At 41.3% G+C, this 22,178-nt stretch overlaps 1 long non-coding RNA gene across 1 annotated transcript; it reads left to right on the top strand.

Annotated features, from left to right (window-relative positions):
- The first annotated feature begins 5,001 nt into the window (after positions 1-5,001).
- LOC132330243 (uncharacterized) lies at positions 5,002-21,427 on the top strand. Its single transcript, XR_009487250.1, has 5 exons — positions 5,002-5,114; positions 5,710-5,876; positions 7,259-7,359; positions 13,270-13,378; positions 19,989-21,427. It is a non-coding gene; the product is annotated as an uncharacterized LOC132330243 (long non-coding RNA).
- Positions 21,428-22,178: the final 751 nt, after the last annotated feature.

Here is a 22,178-nt window from a genome sequence, read left to right as displayed (position 1 = left end):
TTACATGACATATCTTAAATTTGGGGTTCTTGGGCTTTGAGCATTTGAGTTTGATGCTTGAACCCTTATGTGTTTCATTTAGGATTTCTGGTGTAGCTGCACTTAAATAACCAGAGAGAGCATTTCATGAATCCACATTTGTCAGCGTTTGGGGAAGTTGAACAGAACTGTGATTCTATGAAGTTCTTGTATTCTACATTCTTTTCTCTTCCTTATAATAATATATGCACAAGTCTAAATCTGCTGAGTGTCACTGTTGTTTAGCAAGAAAAACGTGGGTAACAGCTAAAGAACCTGCAGCTTGCTTTCTCCTCCCTTAAGCAGAAGAGCTCCCTGCCATACACTACTAAAATATTCTCATAAAGCCCCAAATATAAAGAATTTTTGAGTTGTAACCCTCAAGACTTTGAGATTTTTAAATCCTGACACTCCAGGATTAAAAAAACCCACCCACGTATCTATCAGGGAACGGTGAATACATGTTTGTGTTGTTTGCCTTATTTGCATTTGTTGGTAATTAATTAAAAAACATGAGTTTAATTAAACTTGGAGTTAGGGGATTCATTAAAATAAAAACAAAAAGCATTTCAGTTAAAAATGTAAAATAACATGTTTGCCTGAGTTTGCTGGTGCAGCTTAAGGATTTGCAGCAGGAAAACTTTAGGGACTGTCACCCTGCACATAGTCAGAGAAGAGTTTCTGAACAAAGAGTCTTTGTCAGCAGATAAATTTCACCTTGTAGTTACTCAAATTGGAATAACAATGTTTGCCCTCAGTTTCTTTCTGGGCTGTCTGTGGCTATGAAAAAAAGACAACCATAGAAGCCCAAAGGAAAGGGTTGCAGCATAACTGGAAGGAAGGTTATTAAAATAAGAGCTGGAGGGGAAAAAAAAATTAAGAAGCTTGAAGAGAAGAGGTATAACTCATCTAAAACTCCAGACTAAATTGCATCTACCTGTTCATACTATCATGAAGTTATTTCTCTTTTCAGTCTCATAGGCACAACTCACTGCCTCTAGATTTTTCCCCTTTGAGAATCATGGAAGGGGGTTGGTTTCTAAGAAAAGGAATGTTAGAATGTCGAAAGCAAGAATAGAAAAAAAATAAATCACCTCAACAGAGAATTAAATGTTTATTAAGTAGTTTTCTCTGCTGCCTTTGATTTTGCCCCTCTTACAGCACTGGGCTCTTCCCTCCAGCAGAAATGTAGGAACAGCAGAAATGTTGAAGTTTTTGTAGTCTGTGTCATGAAAATTGTCACCTAGAACAGAAGTGAAAGCTTTTGCCCTCTCAGACTGAAGGGATTTAGTGAAGATCTCCTGAAGCTGTCACCCAGGTGGGATTTTTGCCTACAAGGACCTACACATGCTGCTGGCTCCAGAGGCTTGGGACAGACAGATGTCAATGTCACTGCCACCTCTGCTCTCCTGAGGTGAGTGTGCTGCTGAAAAATCACTGACTTTCATGAAACTGCTTCAAAAATCAAGAATTTCTACTTTATTCTTTCCCTGAAGTATTTAATTTGGGGAGGAAACAATTATAATAGAGGAATATAATAATCCCTAAAAAATTCCAAGTTGCATTCATTAGACTAATTTTCCCATTAAATTAATTTAAAACACCTCAGCAACAAATATGAAATGCATACAAAATAAAAATCTCAATTAATCTGCTTGGAGGGGCATCACAACGGTGGATTGGCACTGCCTGGCAGGATGTTGTAGGACAACTTTGGTGTGCAAAGGAGCAGGTTTAAAAGAAAAAAAATGCCACAACAGAGAAATATTTGGTGTCTCTTTGAGATAAGAAACCATCTGTGGGTGCCCATTTCCTGCAGGGCTGGGCAGGAGGATCCCACTTTAGCAAAACACCTGCACGGCTGGGGAAGGTGGCCCTGGCAGGCAGCAGATGCTCCACAGCTGAAGCCTTTCAAAGGAGACACCTTTAGAGCTCTTGCCCTGATGGGATAACTGAATCATCCATAAATAGTCTTTAAAGGCAGCATTGTCTGCCTCAAAAAAAAAAAAAAAAAAAAAAAAAGAATGGAAAGGAAAACGAAGTAAGGGTTTTGTGTGTGGGTAAAGTAAATATGGTTGGAAATACATGACTTGTTAAAAGCTTTTTGAGGACCCCACACTCACGAAATCTTTTAGGTCATGTGTTTGCTTTCTGCAACATTTGGTAAGTAATAAGTGCCAAGGGACTATATGCACTCCATCTGGAATTAGCAGATTCCTCTTTGTTCAATTGTTCCTAAATTTGGAACCAGCCAACTTGTTTAAAAGTATTTTGATTTGCTTTTAAATAAATATGGGAGATAAACATAGCCCAGGACCAGGAAAGGTATGTTATTAGTCCTCTCCCTCTCTCCACACAACTCTTAAAGGGCCAATTCTGCTGTTTGCTGTTGGTTTATGGCAACAATTTGTTTGGTGTGGTCCATCACTCTTCTTCCATTTTTATAAATAGCATCAAAGAAATCAGAGCTGGGAGAAGAACTATTAGATCACTGAATCAACTCTGCTGCCAACACAGTCCTGTTCCTTACAGAGTATTTTTTCCATTTATTTCTCCAGGTTAAACTTGGAATTAAGTTTAGAGCCTGTAGGGTCTAAGGAGAGGTATAAGTGTGAATGTAGATTTCACTCTCTTCTCCTTTCCTAACAAGAAAAATACCTCATTTTTACTTCATTTTCATCTCCACCATCCCTACACAAGGAAATGGCATGTCAAAAGATCAAGTAGAGGCCTGCTCCTTGCAGGTGTTGCAGATTACTACCTCATCCCTGTAAAACTTTAATTTTTGCTTGGGGAAAGCAGAAAAGGAAGAGAAAAGCAGCACTTCTCTTATCTTCCCTTATGTCCTATAACATCTAAGAGTCTGAGAACAGAACACCTGCTTGTCCTGTAGGCGTATGAAAAGAAACTGCATTTCCTTTAGGGCCTTTAAAATTTTTTTAGACACGGGCCTTTACAAAAATCTTTGAGAAAACACTTTAAAGAATTGAAAAAGCAACCTGGAATAACCCAAAATTCCACCGAATTCACGACAGAGAATTCAGCTGGAGGAACAATTTCACCCCGAAAATGTTTTCAATGAAAAGCTTGTAAAGCAGGGCTCAGGAAGGCTGTTACATTTGGCATGTGAATAATTATGGAGAGGTGCAGATCTGTAGATTTGGGATCCCAGCCTAAGATGTTCAGCCTGTATGTGTTGGTCTGCATCCATGGATTGGAATGGAGCAATGCTTCCTTTACTCCAGCCGGGATGGATGATCCCTCTCTCCACCGGCTGTGGAGGAGGCTTAGGGAGACTCTCCTTCCTAAGCCTTCCTGGCCTTCCTGAGCTGTGTCTTACCAAGCATTACAGAGCAGGATCAAGGTCTTTATCTGCTTCACGGCTGCTCAGAATTTCTTTTCATCCAAAGTTTATCCAGAGTATAAGCAAACATTTTATTTCTGCTTCAATTTTTCCTAGGACTGCAAGCAGCTCGGCACGAGATACATATTTCCCTGTCTCTACAAGGCCTTTTTATTTGGTCTAGATACACATCTGTAAGTGTTTTACCCTCTCATATATTCATATATACTGGAAGTCAAAGGAGCTTAAGTTTTCACTGCTTGCATTGCCTTGCAATCAGTGTTTCATGGGGTGCTTTCAATGCGCTGCATCTCAGCAGCCTCAGGCCTTCTCTAAGTCACTGTTCTGACCTTCCCAGCAAGCAGGAACTCAAACTATAGTGAAAGATTAGTGTGGGGTACTCAAAACCTAACCACAGTCTCTTCTACCTCTTTTCCTATTCCAGTCAATCCTTGTTTTGAGGATCAAATCTGTATTTCCTGCCAGCTTGAGGGAAGTCTGTCAGCAGGATGAGCTATCAGCATCACTCAGCAGGACCTGTTGAGGAGCCAGTGTTTGGGCTTGGCCCATCACAGGACTGGTTTTTCCTTTTTAATTCTAATTTTGTGAGTATGAGCTGAGGAGCTGTGCCAAAACTTTGTGGAGACTCTGTTGTATGGACACACTTTAGGTGAGGGCACTTCAGCATTTTTATGGTAATGGTGGGACTTGATGAACTCAGAGATTGCTTCTAACCTTAATGATTTTGTGATTCCAGAACTCAAATTCTTAAAGAGAATGAGCTCTCGGCTCTAAGGAATGTAGTGCCACAGGCTGTTGGCTATAGTTTATGTATTTAATTATATATGTGTGTGTATATATATATATATATATATATATATATATATATATATATTTATATATATATATATGTCTCTGCTAGAAAATATTTAGTTGAATCTGGCGATTTGAAAAGGGAAAGATTTAAAAATAGGGCCTGAAGGGGCTCCAGAAGAGCTGGAGAGAGACTTGGGACAAGGGATGGAGGGACAGGACACAGGGAATGGCTCCCACTGCCAGAGGGCAGGGATGGGTGGGAGATGGGGAAAAACCCTTCCCTGTGAGGGTGGGGAGGCCCAGAGCAGCTGTGGCTGCCCCTGGATCCCTGGAAGTGTCCAAGGCCAGGTGGGACAGGGCTTGCAGCACCCTGGGATAGTGGAAATTGTCCCTGCCTGAGGCGGGGGGGGACCTGATGACGTTCATGGTCTCTTCCAACCCAAGTCATTCTGTGATTCCATGAAAATTCCATTATTTGTTTCCTTCAGTACCTGCAACATGAGTAAATACACCTGCTAAGAAAAAATGGTGGAAATTGCAATCATTTTCTGATAATGTGTCCTGCACAAGGATTTTGGTAAGGCAAGAAATGAAGAAATATTCATTCTTGCTCCATAGAACTGAATTAAAACCTTGTCATTACCACCTGTCAGAGGACTGAACCCCAGTTGCTCTGTAAGTGAGAGACCAGTGGTTTCTTTCTGTTTCTGGTTATTATTTATAAATTCTGAGCAAGCAATTTTGTTATGAGACTCAACTCATTTGCAACTTGTGAATTTTTTTGACAATGCATATGTTCATGCTTCACATTTTGTCATCTCCTTTTAGGAGACTACACGAACTTCCATCATTTCACTTGGAAAAATTTCTGATAGTTGGGCAAAACTTGGAAAAAGACGAAGAAACTCAGAGAACAAGCAGAAATATTGGATGGCAGGTGAGATGAATCTAAATTTTACAATGAAGGAAGAGGTTATCAAAGTTTCACTCTCACAAACTGTGGGTTCTTTTAAGGGGTTGAAGGCAAGTGGTTGTGGCAGGTCAGGTTATCATGTTGTGCTATAGTTAGAACTCTGGGCTGGTTCCGTGCTGTTGTTTGTTGAGATGACTAAGTTGTCATTTTTAATTAGCTTTATGCTCCTCTCAAAGGCTAATTACTTTACTTTTTATCAAGAACACTTGATTGGTAATGACAAGGGTGCCATGGTTACGTATTTTTAGAGAATTCCCCAACCTGCACCATTATGTGATTTCCTGTTCCCCCTGGATTCTTTGTGCAGTAAAGCCTTCAATAAAAATAATGGTTTAGAAAAAATGGAAGTTTACTGAAGATATTGGTGGAATAAAGTATCTCTTGATTTTTTTTTTTGGCAGGAAGGACACTGTTAAAGTATTTACTCAGTGTAAAAAACATTATGCTTAATTTAGCTCCCTGTCAGTGACACTCACATTGCTCTATTACCTTCTCTGAAGTTACCTCAGAAGAACAGAGTTTGAGACCTTCCTTTTTCCCCCCTCTCATTTGTCTATAGCTGTACATCTACCCTGATCATCATGAAAATCTGCACTGAGCTGCATCCTTATTTCCAAGTGTGGATATTGCACAACCTAACAATGATTTTCTGAGAGGCTTCACCACCTTTTTTACCAATCCTGGGTTGGAGAGCCCTTGAGATAAACATGAGAGGTGAAGTCACAGGTGAAATCTCTCTTTTCTTTATCAATCTGTAGATTGCTCTAATCTGTTCTTGTTTCAAACAGCAGCAGCCCAAAAAGTGATGTTTCTGTGAGGGCTCCCTCAATGGGGGGTGACAGAATGGGGGGAAACAGTGATGGGAGACATAAACGTGACATTTTTTAGAAATACAGAGAATGGCTGCTTTTCTCTTGTTGATAAATACACATCAGATGTTTGGTAAACCAAATTCTAGCAGGAGTTGTCCTGAAAGAGGGAAAGACAACGATTTGGAGTCTATATCTGCAGCCTGAGCTGCTTTGGTGCCTGCTGCTGGAGAGAATCCCCTGCTCCACCAGCTTCCATGGGCTTCCCAAGGGCTTGGAGCTCTTCCCAAAGCAGAAGCCCAAGGGGATCTAACGCTGTTCCTAATCCACTGGAAAGGCAAAGAGGGGACAGCCACCACCTCCCATTGCAGGGGGAAAGGGACTCCCTGGTGACAGCAGCTCTTGAGAGCAGGATCAGAGGAGAGATCCTCCTGACCTGAAGGTTGGTATGGTGGGGTGCTGGTATGGCACAGGTGTGTGCCCAAGCTGCCAGGAGGAGCTCCTGAAGGATGTGCTTGGCTGGGGAGGCCTGCTGGAATGTCTTCAGCAGCAGCAGCATGAGGGACATCTCTGTAAGCAGGACATCTCTGTAACAAGGCAGCTGGAGGTGTGAAGGAGCTCTGGAGCAAAGGCTCTCACAGTCCCTGTCTTTTGATGTTCTCCTTCTCAGAGCCAGACAGGGAATGCAGCAGCTCCAGCCACTGCAGCAGTGCAGTGTCAGTCCTTGCAGCCTACATGCAAAAATCACCTTCTTTACTGAGCATCTCGTCTCCTTAATGAGCCAGTAACACATTGAGCACTTGAGTAATTAAAGCAGTGCCATTGCTTCTTACTGATGTCAGCACCAAGGAGCAAGGAGAGAGACAGGCAAGGTAGGCTGGCAACCTCTCTGGGAAACAGGCATTTGGTTCCCTGCTTCCTCTGCTGCCAGAAAATAGGAAAAAAAAAAAAAATAGGACTGGATCCTGAAGGTATCAAATGCCTAAATCCTATGGAATTCAGAGTAAGTGAGTGGCTAAATGCTGTGGGGATGTGGGCTTAATCTCTATATGCCTCATCTGTCCTAGAAGTATAGTGATTCTTTCCTGTTCACAGTAAAGAAAAATAATACATAGTTGTGGAAAACAAGGTGTCTGTTGCTATCTTTGAAAATATATATATATATATATATATATATATATATATATATATATATATATAATCATATCTATCTAAGCAAGATATATTTATTTACTTTTTTACTTTATTATTTTACTTTTTTTTTTTGAGTGATGGTTATGCTACAGTTTTCAATTTCAGAGAGGAGTGCTTGTTGATGAACACATTGTTGAATTCCCCAGCTGTAATCAGGACACAGTTTCCTCTCCAGAAGTTCACCAACAGCAAGGGTCACCAAGAAGGTAAGGTAAAGGTTCAACTTTTAGAAGTGAGACTAATAATTTTCTCTCCTCAATGCAAAGCTGAGCCTATTTCACTTTCAGGGTAACTTTCAGCCTCTCTGATTTCTATGTGGTGCCTTGCTTCCAGTATAAATAAATGATCCCACATTCCGTCATGATAACATATGCTCATGCAGAGCTCAAAATTAGAAGGAATATGAAGTGTTCTATTAATTGCATGAATGTTGATTGTTAAAATCATGTGCTAATTGGTAATATCTGTGTGCAGTAGGTTCCTGCAATATGTGTTAGATTACATTAACTGTGCTCGTGACTCAGATATCAGCATTATGCCTTTCGTGGAAGGAGCTTTTTTAGACTTTGTGTAATTGGGTTCTATAGATTATCAGTGTAGAAAAATTAGTAAAAGGGCATGTGAAGTTAGAGGCATGAGGAATACTGAGCTTGAAAGATGCATCTGCTCCTCTTTCTCATGGTGTGATTTTCCTCACATCCTCTCCAAAGTAATTCTCAGTGTGTTTGTCTTGAGGTAATTCCCAGGGAACCCAGCACCTCACTGCCATGGTGATCACATCTGGAAGTTGCCATCTTTTTTGAGTGGGCTTCTCCCCTTTTCAGTCTTTTCCTTTGCCTCCCCCAGGTTTTGATCCAAGAAGCATTCAGGTACACTGCAGATAAATGAGATTATCACTGTACTCACCTATCAGAGAGCACAGTTAGCAACACCACTCTCCTGTACCAGATGTGCTTCCTCTCCATTCCTAATCCCTGGAGGAAAATTCATATGGATCTGTTTTGTTCACTGATGTTTCAATTTTATTGAGTGCCATGAGTATTTATTAGTATAGGCAAGGTAGAAGAAGCTGGGGCTCGGAGCTAAATGTGGTGAGATGTGTGTGCTTTTAAGAAATGTGGTGGTTATTTCCACTCTGTGTGTGACAGTCAGGAGGGCTGGGCTCCAAACTCACCCAGATCTGGGACTTTTCATCAGGAATGTAGTGACAGGACAAGGAGTGCTGGGTTCAAACTGAAAGAGGAGAAATTTAGGTTGGATATATGGAAAAAATCCTCCCCTGTGAGGGTGGAGAGGCCCTGGCACAGGGTGACCAGGGAGGCTGTGGCTGCCCCTGGATCCCTGGAAGTGTCCAAGGCCAGGTTGGATGGGGCTTGTAGCAACCTGGTCCACTGGAAAGTGTCCCTGCCCATGGCAGGGTGTGGAACTGGATGATTTTTGAGGTCCATTCCAACCCAGACCATGCAAGTTTTCATATTTTCAGAAAGGAAGACTGAAAATTAAAAAAAAAAAAAAATTGTTTTAATTATTTAGAGAAACATCAGGCAGATTTTTCTGTTGTTATGAAAAAAAAATAAAAATTAAACACTTAAAACATTTCATGGGTTGCATTAAGAAACATATTCAGAATTGAATTCCTAACTAGCATAATTTTAATTCATTTTACAGTGGACCAGCTTGGTTATGATGCAGTGAATTAAAACAGGTTGTCTGAGAGGAAAAATGGATGCAGTTTTGGTAAAGAGAGCATTTACAGAAGTGTTAGAAATCTTGAGTCTTATCAGGGCTGTTGCTCTAATATCTCTTGATTTACTGATCTTGAAACAGCAAAACCTCATGGGTTCATGAGCTTAATGTTGAGGCACACTTCATCAGTTGTCCTGAGAAATGCAAAGATTTAAGAGGAAATCAGTTTTAGCCCCCATCCAAAATGTTGACACTGAATCAAACAGAGCATGAACTATATACACAGTTTTAATTAAAAGAAAAACTGACAAATTACCAACATTCTAGTGTTCAGAAGATGGTTATCTGTTACAGAAATATGTTTTCTAATGCACATGCTCTCATACATGAAATAGTTTCTAGATTTATTTTATTATAATTGTAAACTATGGCACAAACACTTAATCTTACCTACTTAAAAAATGTAAAATGTTTTCCAATTTCTTAGCAAGTCTCTCTCCTTCCCCCACCTCTGATTCCCAAAGTGATGCATGGAAAAGGATTAACAAATTTAGCAGACGAGATGACCACTGGAAATATGTCAAAATACTAAAAAATAAAAAGAAAAATTCACCGGAAGGAAGTTGCTTACTAATTTTTTAAGATAAAAAAGTTAATCTAAAATGACTACCAGCCTTCCAAAGATTAATTGTCAAATTAAGTAGAGAGACATTCAGTGGTCAGTGGCTACCTGGGGGAATGAGCTGTTAAATTGCTTAGTTCAGTGCACATAATTTACAGAAAGATCAGTTCCTCTGTGGAAACTCTGCATATTCCAGGGAAGGTGAAGGAGGTCCCATGAGGACCCAGGCACTGGTGGGAGCATCTGGAGTAAATAGTGTGTGTTTCCAAGGAGGTAAAAGTAAACTGGGGAACAGAGCAAGTTGTTACTCCATGGGGAATAGTAAAAATCAGTTTTCTCTCATTTCCTTTGGACTGTTAAAAAATTAGCTAAATATTTGGAGAGCCACTTTTCACATGGGCATGGAGTGATAGGACAAATGGGAATGGCTTTAAACTAACAGAGAGTAGGGTTAGATTAGATGTTATAAATTAATTGTTGGGTGCTGAGGTCCTGGCACAGGGTGCCCAAAGCAGCTGTGGGTGCCCCTGGATCCCTAGAAGTGTCCAAGGCCAGGCTGGACAGGGCTTGGAGCAACCTGGGGTGGTAGAAGGTGTTCCTGCCCATGGAAGGGGGTGGAATGAGATGGGCTTTAGGTCCTTTCCATGCCTTTCTGGGGTTCTGTGATTTGGCAAACCCTCCCCATCAGCCCCTGGAGGCAGGGGCAGGGGAGGAGTGCTGAGAACCCTCTGCCAGGCCAGATCCTGCCACTCTGAGCTCTGCTTTGTGCACAGCCAGGAGAGCTCTGGAGCACCCAGAACTGAGGGACATCACTGATTTTGATGAAGCCAAGGGCAATCCAGCACAATGCTGCTCTTTCCCCATTATTCTTCCTTCCATTGTTCAATTGAGCAGGGCTGGCAGCCTGCAAGGGGATGTCACTGCAGAGCTCCCTGTCCTCCAGAGCCACTCTGGAGCACAGCTGAGCCCCACGAGGGGCTGGGGTGGCCCAGACAGTCTGATATCTGGCTTGTGGTAAGGAGGGCAGGCTGACTCTGACAGCAGGAGCCAGGGGCTGCTGCCAGTGGGCTTGGGATGCACCAAGAGTGCTGGTGCTGGGAGAGGAGAGGTGTCTCACAGCAGGAACCTCTTCCCAGTGCTGCTCTCGCCAATTTGCAGAGCTCCATCCTTCACAGAGGTGCCAGAAACACTCTGGGAGCCCAGTGCAGCCTCCCCAGTGCCTGCAGGGCCAGAACTGGTCCCAGGGGTCACTCCTGGCTTTTGCTGTTCGTGGGCTCCGTGTGCAGCCCATGAGCATCAGGGTGGGCTGGAGGCTGCTCCTGCTTGACCATGCAGTGCATTTTTCTGGCTATTTTAAAAAGATTTTTTGTGACCTATCAGGCCATTGGAGTGGCAGAAATTATTTCTGCCCTCCCTTTAAGAGCTATGTATCCCTGCTGTTAATCTACCCCATAAAAAACCCTTAAATATATACTGTGAAAAATGTTATGCCTACTTAAGCAAGATAGTTGCCTGTAATAGTGCACCATAAAGCAATCTGAAATGTTTATTGTCTGTTCCTCAACTGCACTTTTATTTCTTTTTAGCAGATTTTGTAGCTACAGGATTTTCTTCAGTATGAAAGATTTAAAAGAAGTTTTTAGTTTTCCCTGCAAGCAGAGTCATTATTTGGCCAACAGATCCTCTTGTCAGTGCAGATACAGAATTTTTTACAAAACTTCCAGTTTCCTAAACTTTTTCCAGTAAAAAAACATTGTTTAAATCAATAGCAAGCCTTGATATGATAGGCTTTAGAGGGCAGCCTGACTTCCAAAGGAGCAGATAATGTTAAACAAGATGTCTTTTGTAAAGGCTTAAATAGGAAATCAGGAAAAGAAAAGAGAAAAAAAAGAAAAAAAGGAAGAAAAAAAAGCCAAGGTTAGGGGGTGGTAAAGATGTTGCTGCTGGATCTAACTCCAGAGACACAATGTGTATTTCATTGCCACGAATAAACTGTATCCAGGGAACGAGCAAATGAAAAAGTGAGGACAGGAGATATCTTATTTTTGTTGTTTGTTTCCAAAGAGTCCACCCCCACATAGGTCACTTGGAATTCATTTGTCTACATCCTGGACTGCACGTAGGGGAAAAAAAAAATGCCTGGGATCTGAGAAAGAGGAATGCGATAGGGCATGGGAATCACAGCGTCACGGTGGTCACCAGAGCATAGCTTGGCTCCTCTTAAAACAAGCAAGCACCGTTGGACCTCTGCAAGAGCAGCAAAGCAGCCCTGCTATCAGGCTACCTATCAGAGCCTGAATGCTTGAGAAAAAGTGTGTGGGATTTCACCCGGAGCCTGGGGCGTTGCAGGGCTCTTGGAGCTGCTGCTTTCCTCTTGACATCCAGCGCTACTCGGTGACCTCGGCAACAATCCAGTGTACTGTTACAGTTCATTTCAATAATTAAACAGTTCAGGGATGGCAGAGCTTTCTTGTTGTCAATAGAAAAGCAGGGCTGCAGTTTGCTTCACTTTTTTTTTTTCCCCCCTCTCTTTCTCCCTTCTCCTTTCCCTCTGCTGAAATCCGAAGTGTTTGTTTTTAATTATATTAGCTAGAGACAATTAATTTCACAATCCGAACAAAAAAAAAAAAACCACCACGTTTTGCGAGAAGGACTGGCAACTGGTAAATGCAATTATTATTGTAGCACATTTTCAAAGGAAGAGATCCCAGCTCCAACAAAGTCATATGTATAAAATTTCAGTCATAGAATATAGTCTCAAACAGCAGATTTACTCTGCAAGAGATGGGAACTGCTCTCCCATCTGGAGCTATGTTCTGTTCATGCCACGTGGACCCATTTGATACCCGCTCTGAAAAAAACACCAGCCAGCACAACAGACCCCTGTCCATCAGCTCCTCCAAGGAGCTGCCTGATGTGCTCTTTTAAACTTGCCTGACGTAGAGATGATTAATACCAGCCCCTTTTTAAGCACAACCTCTCAACAACAACCTAAAACCTCCCTCTCTGTGCAAACGGCAGCATTTACATTTCTGCTGCTGGAGCAATAAATGAAAATAATTCAACTTTATGCCTTGCAAAAATTTCCTACAATTAAAAACCTATTTTTTTGAGGCTCTGGCTGTGCCCCTTTCATTGCCCATCTGGCTGCCTCCCAGCTGCTCCCTGGCTGACTCCGTGCTCTGCCACCAGCAGGGCGGGAGCTGCGATCGCCAGCCCGTGTTCCCAGCATTGGTCCTGCAGGATTCTGGGGCCACAGTCTGGCCTCACTTACACTGATTTACTTTTATGGGATTCAGTCAAAATGCTACGGATTTATGCCACCGAAGCAAACAGCAAAATTTAACTCCTCGGGTCGGGAGTGGGGATTCAGGTCCTTGGGGAATGTTTTCTGCCAGCCCTGGTGACAGCCATGCCAGCCTCTGCTGTCACACTCCCATTCCTGATTTACATGCCTCACAGAGCTTTTACCTTTCCCCATTTCCTACCAGTGTCATTGACATAAGAATATTAAACCAAAATATACTGAGGCATGGCTCCCTTGGAAGCAGTGTCTGACATCCTTATTCCCACTGAGCAGTGTTTCATTTCCCAAACAGCTGAATCCTTCCAGTGGGGCTGCTGCAGAGGGAAGACCAGATCCACAGAAAGGTTTCAGCATAAGCTATGCTTAAATTGTAGGCCTGGTAGATTATTTTAGCTTGAGTCAGGAGTTAGTCTTTGCAGCCTGCATGGAGAAAGTCAGACATTGTGAATGGGGGAAGCACAGCTCTGGGAATCTAACCAGGGAAATATTTTTGTTCAACAGCTGGAGCATCCCAAAGGAGGAAGCATCCACTCCTTGGCACTGCAGTGGGTCTCCCTTTCCTGGTGCTCTCCTCAGGAACTACGCTGGTTCCAAGCACCACCTTTGCTGTGTAAGTACCATCCCAGCCACAAACAGCCCAGCTCCTATGTCTTGATTTTCCAGAGGGGCCCTATGGAGCCCTTGTTTTTAACCAGTGAAAAGGAAACCTTTTACCCCTCTCCTACTAAAGGGAACCTTAAATCTCATCTTGTCCCATCCTGCCTGCCATGGCTGGGACACCTTCCACTAAAACAGGTTTCTCCAAGCCCTGTCCAGCCTGGCCTTAACTTGCTGAGGTGTTGGTGGGCAGCAGCTCTTGTGGGATATGGGTGATGGTAACTTTTATTTCCACCCCCTTTTTGAGGCTGTCAAAACATTTTACATTAAAATAATCCACAAGAAACAGTCTATAGGCTCCAAGGACCAAGTTACAGCTGTCAGAGGATTATTTTCTGTATTAAAGGTCTAAAGCAGGAGTTAAACACAGACCTGGCTTTAGGGCTGCAGGTGAGGTTCTCAGCTTGGCCTTTGCAGTTCACACCTCCAAGCGTGACAAACCTCTCACCTCTTAATTTTTGGACTTGATGATCTTGGAGGTCTTTTCCAACCTTAATGATTCTGTGACCCACCAATCCTCCAGGAATCAGGAGGTAAAAATATTCCCCATGCACACGAATTTGCAAAGCAGAGGAGCAGCTGCTAAAGGTGCAGCCACTTGAGGTGGAGCTGCTCTTGATCTCCAGGAGAGCTCCCCAGAACCTTTCAGAGCCATGCTGGTCTATGCCAACATCAGAGGGACCAGCCTTGCCCTTTTGCCTGTGTTTCTGATCCCTCTGCTTGCTCTTTTTTTGGCGGGAGGAGAAAACCTTGCAAGGCTGAAATGAAATATTAAGCCTCATTCTTTCCAGGTAAGTGCATGCCAAATCTAGCAACGATGTTGGCAGGCTCCCAAAGTTGCAAAATAATGAAGAAAACATTGAGTTTAGGACTCTGTGCCCATTTTAGCAGCATTCCTTGTAAGTGCAATTAAAGCTGCCACTGAATTGACCTCAGGAAGCACAGCAAATATACACTGGAGTGTTAAAAATCACCTTGAAAGGGGATTGAAGTATACCCACAATCTTGCTCTTAAAAAAGAATAAATAAATTCATTATTTAAGGGCCATTGGAGTCCTCGTCTGCACATCCATGGTAGGTCAGGCCCAGCAGGAGCTGAGGTGCCTGGGATTAAAAGTAGCTTTCAGCATCTCTTGGGGTTGTGCTGAGTTGATTTGGTCTACGGATGTGTTATTTAACACCTGTTGATGCAGATTTTGCCCACATCTGGACCACCTGGGAGGGCACCTTCCTACAAGGCAGATCCAAATCTTGACTGCAGGATGGGACAAAAAAACAGTGTAGAGATTGCATAAAGGCAGTTTAAGGGCATTTGTGTCCTGCTGCCACTTGCCATTACCATTACTGATGAATGCTGGTGTTGCAGGAAGAGGCCTCTCATAATTTTTTGTTATCCTTTGGTCTCCACTATCCTATTCTTTGCAGAAGTTAATGACAGGTGCAACTTTCCTGGCTCCAGAGGTAGTAAAAATAAAGCACAATGCATTACAATATGTTATGAAATATGGAATTCCCACAATGTAAGCCTGTTCTGGCTATAATAGGCTGAAAACAAAGGTTTTGAGCTCTTATCCTCAAGGATATTGCACAGTAAGGTAAAAATGTCTCAGAGGAAAAGCTAAGATCCTTGGAGTCACTGTGGTGGCCTCACACAGACCCTGCAGTCTGATTTCAATGATTTATTGTTCAAATTCATTTCCACCTATAAGGCAAAGGAAGAAGCTTTGCTTTTTCCCATTTTAATTTTTTTTTTTTTTAGATAACACCAGAAAAACAGAAGCCCATGGTAGCACCAGCAGGAGTGTTGCTGGTGCATCTGTGGGTGGCACAGACTGTCCACACTTTTTTCCTGACACAGCTCTCTAATTCAGTTCAGAAGAATGACATGAGCTGCCTGAACATCTGTCAGAAACTGCAGCTGAGAAAAAAAAAATCTCCCTGGGACACACCATGGAGCAGGAGAACTTGAACCTCCTGCCATTGGTTTCAGTGGCAGGGGCTCAGACCCACTGACCTCTGATTGTCCCCTCAAAATAGACTGGGAAACCAGAATTTTATAGTTAGGTGGTTATTTCTTCTGGAGCCAGGAACTGCAATCCTAATGACATGATTACAGCACTGAAAAGTGATCTAAAGTAATAAAACAGAGGATATTTACCTTGAGGACAGTTGTGTTTTGATATATATTTAAGAGAAATAGCATGCTTGGCTAAGACACTTTTAACATGTGGGGTTTTTTTGATTTTTTTTTTTTTTCTTAATATATAAAGGTTTCCAAACAGAGTGAGTCATGAGAGCAGCACTCCAATTCCTGTTTCGTGAGCTGACTCTGTAGATATGAACAGAGCTGCTGGGAACACAGGACCTGCTGCAAACATATTCCTGCTTATTAACCAGCAACTTCAACTTTGTAGTCCTTCAGATTTATTCAGATTTTCAGGGATTTTTTTTTCTATGATTTTGGTTGTGATAAATTTTATTGACAGTGAACAGGAATTTATTATTGTTTGCTGATGGCTAGGCAAAGTATTCAGCAAGGGTAAGGCTGAGACATGGAAATAAGACTGGGCAAGGAGTTCTGATCTGTGGGTGCCTCTATCTGCTGCTGCACTCCATATAATCACTTTTGAAAGCCTGGAAAGTTCTATCATGGGATAAGTGAAGTTTCCTGACTCCATTCCTGCAGTGAGGAGGCACCACAACCTCAGGTCTCTGCTGATGGAAGACTTTCTCCTACTTTGCATTGCAAATATATGTGTGACTAATTCAAACCCACTGGCTTTTTCCTACTTTCTTTCTCTCTGTTTTTTCCCTTTCCCTGAAATAATGTTTGCTTCTCCCAGGCCTTGAGACCAACAGGTTCACTCACAGTGAACAGGTTTTCCTGGAGCTTCAGCTAAACTGAAGCTGTTGTGTTGGGTGGAATGAAATTTAAAACATTTATGATAAATCACCATTCATAAAGTTTTTCCTAATTTCCATATATTACTGGTTTCTTCTGTCTAGACTAAGTAGATCTATTTGAATTCTGAATTTAGCACCTGGCTAAATCCTACTAACCTTCAGAAAATTTCACTCCACTTTATTCAACAAAAAAAGGCCAACCCCCCCAAGCACAACTAGAAACCATTAGAAAAACATAAAAAGCTCTGATTTATGCTGGATATCAGAGGAAATCATCTTATCCCCTCTAATATGCAATCTATGAATGCAAGATATTTTGGCTGACTCATGAGAGTCCCAGAATGGCACTAGATGTTGACAGATATATTAAGAAGAGCTAAGCAATTTTTTTGTACCAACTCAGAGGCAGGGGAGATGTATTCATTAGTTGTTGGTGAAATTACTGAAAGTGCTGCAATAAAGTTTGGTAAACTTTTTACCTTCCCTAATCACAGGCTTACCTGGGTCACGAGCATTAGTCATGGATATTCATTGCAAACTGCAAGCTCATAAAAGACAGCATATGGCAGCCCCCAATTTCTTGCTATATAAAGTGAAATTCACAGTAATAACATCTGTGCAGAATTTAGAGCCCCACCAATTAAAGCGAGGTCAACGTGCCGAGGCAGAGATTGATGGCATTCTGCAAATCTTAAATGGCAAGTTAAATAGGTATAAAATAAACAAACAACTTTATTTCTTATTAAAGAGCAGACAGGCGGGGTGAGAATGCTGAGTGCTCAGTAATGAGGGCCAAGAGGAGCAGGGCAATGCTGTGGGTTGTGGCTGGGCTGGGACTCAGCTGTGAGGGGTGCACATGGAACAGGCTCTTGGTGCCTTTTTCTTGCTGGTATAACAAAAACAAATAAATAACAAATGTAAACTGCTGGGCAGGACCTTGAAACCCCAACTTGTGAAACTCAGGCTAAAAAGTATTAAAAGAAGAAGGGGAAGACACACGAGGAGTGGCTGAGGTCACTTGGTCTGTTCAGCTGGAGAAGAGGAGACTCATCCTGGTCTACAACTTCTTCAGGAGGGGCAGGTAACAGCTCAGTTCTGGGTATAGGCAGGAGCACCTCCACCATAACTTAGGTTCTAGATTGTTTGTTTTTCTAAACTAGGTGATGTAAGTTTTATAAAGTGATTCATGCCCTAAGTATTCAGTGAGTTTCAATTTTTCAATTTTTGCAGGAAGAAAGAGTTAAATTGCAATTGGTGACTAAAATCACTGAAATTGGGCTGACCCCACCATGGAGCTCTTCCTTTGACTCCGTTTGTCTGTCATGTTGCAGTTGAAATTTGGGTCAATAAATACAAAAGTACTGGAGAAAATTTCCTGTTTCAAAGTGGAATTTATCCAAATCTGCAAGTAGAACTTAAAGGTTTTAAACTGAGATGAATTGAAAAAGATTAAATTATGCCCTTCACCTGAAGCTGGGATAGGTTCTGTCCTTCTAGTGCAGTGTGACCTTCAGGTCATTATCCAAAGAGATTCAGCTCAGACTTTCCCAGTTTACAGCCAGGATTTTTGCTCATGGTTTTCCACAATGCTGCACATGAACGTCTGAAGCAACATTTCCAACTCTGCAGCAGGGCAGGGGGAATGGGAAGGAAGGGGAATGTATGCTTTGCTCAGCTGCAAAGCTGGAGACAAGGAAACTTGTGCTTGTTTGGGTTTTTTTCCCATGCAGTGAGAAAAACATGCAAATGAAGTGTGAAAGAGAAATTATTCTGAAAGCAGACAGGAGCAGCATCACTGAAAGAACAGGGCCATCAAGAGAATCCCAAATCCAGGGCACAGCTGAGAGAAATCACAGAAAGCTGGGGCTGACACCACCACATTGATGGGCAAAGGTGATATTTTAAAGGGAATAATCAATGAAAACTAGGCCTTTCTCTTTTTTTAATTCTGTGGAGATAATTTGGAAGAGGGTGGGTGAAGAAAGCTGTTATAAAATTCCAAAAACCTGCTACATCACCATTTCTCAACAGCCAAATCCTGCTCTTGTGTGTCTCCAGTCAGGCCAACCTAAATCATCTACTCTTGATTTAGTCATAGAGTTTTCTGTTTCCAAAGCAGGAAAAAGGCTGAAATACCTTGTTGGAAGGAGAAGTTGGGCAAGGGAAATATGTTCTGCTGACCAAAAAATGAAACCATGTGTGAACAAAGGAAATGCTGTACTGGTTATCTTTAAATCAATGTATTTATCAGCACTATTTTTTTACCAAGGGTTTTCCTGGCAAGCTCTTTGTTATCATAAAGGAAACTCATGGCTGGCAACTCTTTGTGGTGGTCATTCACTAAAAATGAGAATTTAGTATCTTCTGGCACTGTATCAATCTCCACGAGAGCCTTATGTATAAACTAACTCTGAATATTGACTCAAAATTTGGAACAGTGAGTGCATTTCTTAGCTTAGAGATGAGCCTGATCTCTTTTTCCTCCTGTAAAGAATAATAATGTCTTACTTAGAAGAACCTGCAATGTTTCTGGCCTGCACTCAGTGTCTTGTTCAGCTGAAACACTGGATTTTGTTAAGCAAGGAGAAAGACTTTTCTTAGCCTGGGAGACATTCAGGGAGAAATAGGTATGGGATGGAAGCATGCAGGAAAGGCAATGGGTGATGATATTCTTTAGACTGCACTTCCCAGCCAAGGTTGTATCATATTTCTTGGATACCAAGGAACTTGGAACTGGGCAGTTATCTGATGGATTTATAGCTTGGAAACGTTTTACCTCAAAAAACCCTGGTGTGCCAAAAGCCAGGAGTTTAAAGGAAGTGCCTTTGTTTTCAGAATGATTCTGCTGGAAGTGGGTGAACTCAGCCTGTGGAGAGCTCAACTGGTGCTCAGGTCCCCAGGGCATGGCCCCAGATCCTGCCAGGACTGGGGCAGCCTCCTCTGTGTGAACCTTCTGCCTCCAGGGCTCCTCCTTTTACTACTCCCTGTAGCAATCTTGGTGGCAGAATTGTCCCAGACCCCAGCAACAAGGTAAACCTGGAAGGTATTGAATAATTTGGGACACAACCAATGTCCCTTGTGCTGTCCCCATTGCCCTTGAACAGCTCAGCCCCAAAAATGAGCTTGCAGTGCTCAGATCTTGCTCTATTTTGTTTCTGAACAAGGATTTTCAGACTTAGATATTTTGAGACAAGGTTTGGAAAATTCTAAATTTTGATTTGCAATTAAGAAAGCCCCTCAAACCCACCCTAGTAACTTTCAACTTGAAACAACCACACAAAAAAAGGAATTTCAGCCAGCTACAGATGTAATTCACAGGACTTTGCATATTTCATGTTCAGTAAAGAGACCACAAACTTTGGAAAGGTAGAGGTGTTGCCTGTGTGTGTGCAGAAAACAGCAGTTTCATTGACTCCTTTGCATTGTGATGCAGTTTCCATGTGAGTTACTGGTGGCACCTTGTTTCAGTGGATGGTGGAGCCTGTGCTATGTTTGTTTGCTGGGTATTAATTAGTTAATTCTCATAAGGGTGTTGTTTTAGAGGAGACAAAGTTTGCCAAGGTGGTGTTGAACCAGCAAATCCTAATGCTAAAGTTTTAAATCTGAAAATTTCATTTGAAAATGTTCATTATTACTCAATTTTGGGTTTTTTTTTAAAGGTGTCTGTATTGAGCCATACACCATGAGCTGAGAGGAGCCTGGCCAGCACCACACATGATCAGAAATAGAAATCCTGAGCTCAGCCAGTAGTGATGGAAGAGTTTTGGCTGGATGGTGCACAAAAAGCTTTGTGCAGTCACAGGTTGGTGGTGGGAAAGCCTGCCAAAGCAAAAAAATAATCCCTCTCAAAATTGCTCTCATGGTTATGCTGGGGATTTGGTTGCTTTTTGCTGTTTCTTTTTTATTTCTGGGGAAAAAAAGGATTGAAGCCTTTCCAGGCTATTATTAACAACGATTATAACATAATAATTCTATATGCAATTTTATGCATAATTTAATATACAGCGTATTTAATACATGCACACTATTGTTTTATACATGCACAATATTATTTTATACATGTATATTACTATTTCATACGTACATGGATGTAATCATATCAAAGTGCCCTGTTCAGGAGATACATTCCTGGCTTCCAATCTCCTCAAAATGAGTTCAACCTGTGTGGCCCTGAGCAGAATGGCAGACAGGCATATTTTTTATTGCTGATTCCAACTCTCATAAATTCTTAACTTGCTTAGAATTCGCCAGATTAAATGAAAAGTTACTGTAATTAGGGATTTATTAAAACATGAATCCTTGACCCAATAGAATATAATAACTCATTTGTTTCAAATAAGGCCTCTTTAATTGTTCCATCATTGGCCTGAGCAGCCCATGCAGTGCAGAGTCATGTGTGTTCTCCAAATCCACTTGCAAAATGCCCTGTGAAATCTTTGCTCCCCAGACCACTCTATAGGTAGAAGCCCCTAAAACAAAAATATGTCATTTTAATTAAAAATTCAAGTGCTGAAAGCCCTTACTATTCTGCACTACAAAGCAAAGTCTGTGAAAATGCTCTTTCTACACAAAAAGTTCTATTTTAACTTTTTTGTGAAGAACCTTCCTTCTCTGTGTCTTCAAAACCAATAGTTATTGATTTACAGTCTTATAAAACAGGACTGTAAAATCTTGTACCCTGGAACTATAAATAGATATTTTTTAAAGATATGAAAATTGCTCCCAAATCAGGTCTATATTAGGCACTAACCAGCAGAGAGCCATTTTGCAGGGGAATATAAACTGCACAAAATAATTCCCATTGAAAATGCAAAGAAATCTGAGACTGCACACAAACAATGCAGCCAGAATTAAGGAATTACCCATTCCTCCTCCCCATCTTTGAAATAAGCCTCCTCTTTTTATTTAATTGGTTGGCTGTAGAAAGCATATTGCTATATTTGGGTCCTGTTTCCCTGTATAAGAACAGTCCTACAAGGAATTCCCAGTAAAACAGCGTGGCAGTTCTGCTGTATATTAAAAAAAAATACCATTGGAAAGTGTTATCCAATGGGCAGATGTTAACTTAAAGTGCACATTGTTTGGAAAAGGAGTTAATTAACAAGTTATTAATTGGATAGAAAGTCTGAAACTGTTGTACTTCTAGCAAATACATAATTTTCTTCAAGTATTATTAAAGCGTTTTTGTTGTACCTATTAAAGATTCTTGTCTCTAAGTTAATTTCATTATGCTAATAAGCTATCATCGTTACAGAACCTAAGCTTTGATCCATGTTAATTGTCGTGATCTTCAAAGACAAAGTCACCACTTACTTTAAATGAATTTTACATCTTTTTAAAGAATCACACGGAAATTAGGGGAAGTAATTAATTTTTTATTATGTGTCTCAATATTTTTAAGGGAGGAAGTCAATGGTATTGGCTAGAATTCATTTTAACATTTAACTAGGGAAAACAGCATGAGGCAAAAAAACGTTCAGATGCAAAAGATTAAAGAAAATTTGAAACTGGGACCTAATTTGTCTTGATAAACTTTGGTGTTTAATATGCTTCTTTTGTTCTCAGTGTGAAACTGCAGGGTTTTGATTTGTAAAAACTTTTTGAAGAATTAATTCTTTCTAATTTTTATTCCTTTCTTTTCTTTCCTTGTACTCGGAGACAGTGGAGTTGACCTTCAAACCATAACACTTTTAAATATCTGTGAATATACAAGGTTAAATCTATTAGTGGTCTGAGATTAGCTGTTCTGCACTTGCAAAGTGTGTACCTTCTGCAGCAAATTTTATCTTCTGCTGAATGATAACGAGCTTACATCCACCCCACAAGTTTTCAACAAATAATGGGATATG

This window comes from Haemorhous mexicanus, chromosome 8 (assembly GCF_027477595.1).
Source record: "Haemorhous mexicanus isolate bHaeMex1 chromosome 8, bHaeMex1.pri, whole genome shotgun sequence".
NCBI lineage: Eukaryota > Metazoa > Chordata > Aves > Passeriformes > Fringillidae > Haemorhous > Haemorhous mexicanus.
This window is presented reverse-complemented; position numbering and strand designations above follow the sequence as displayed.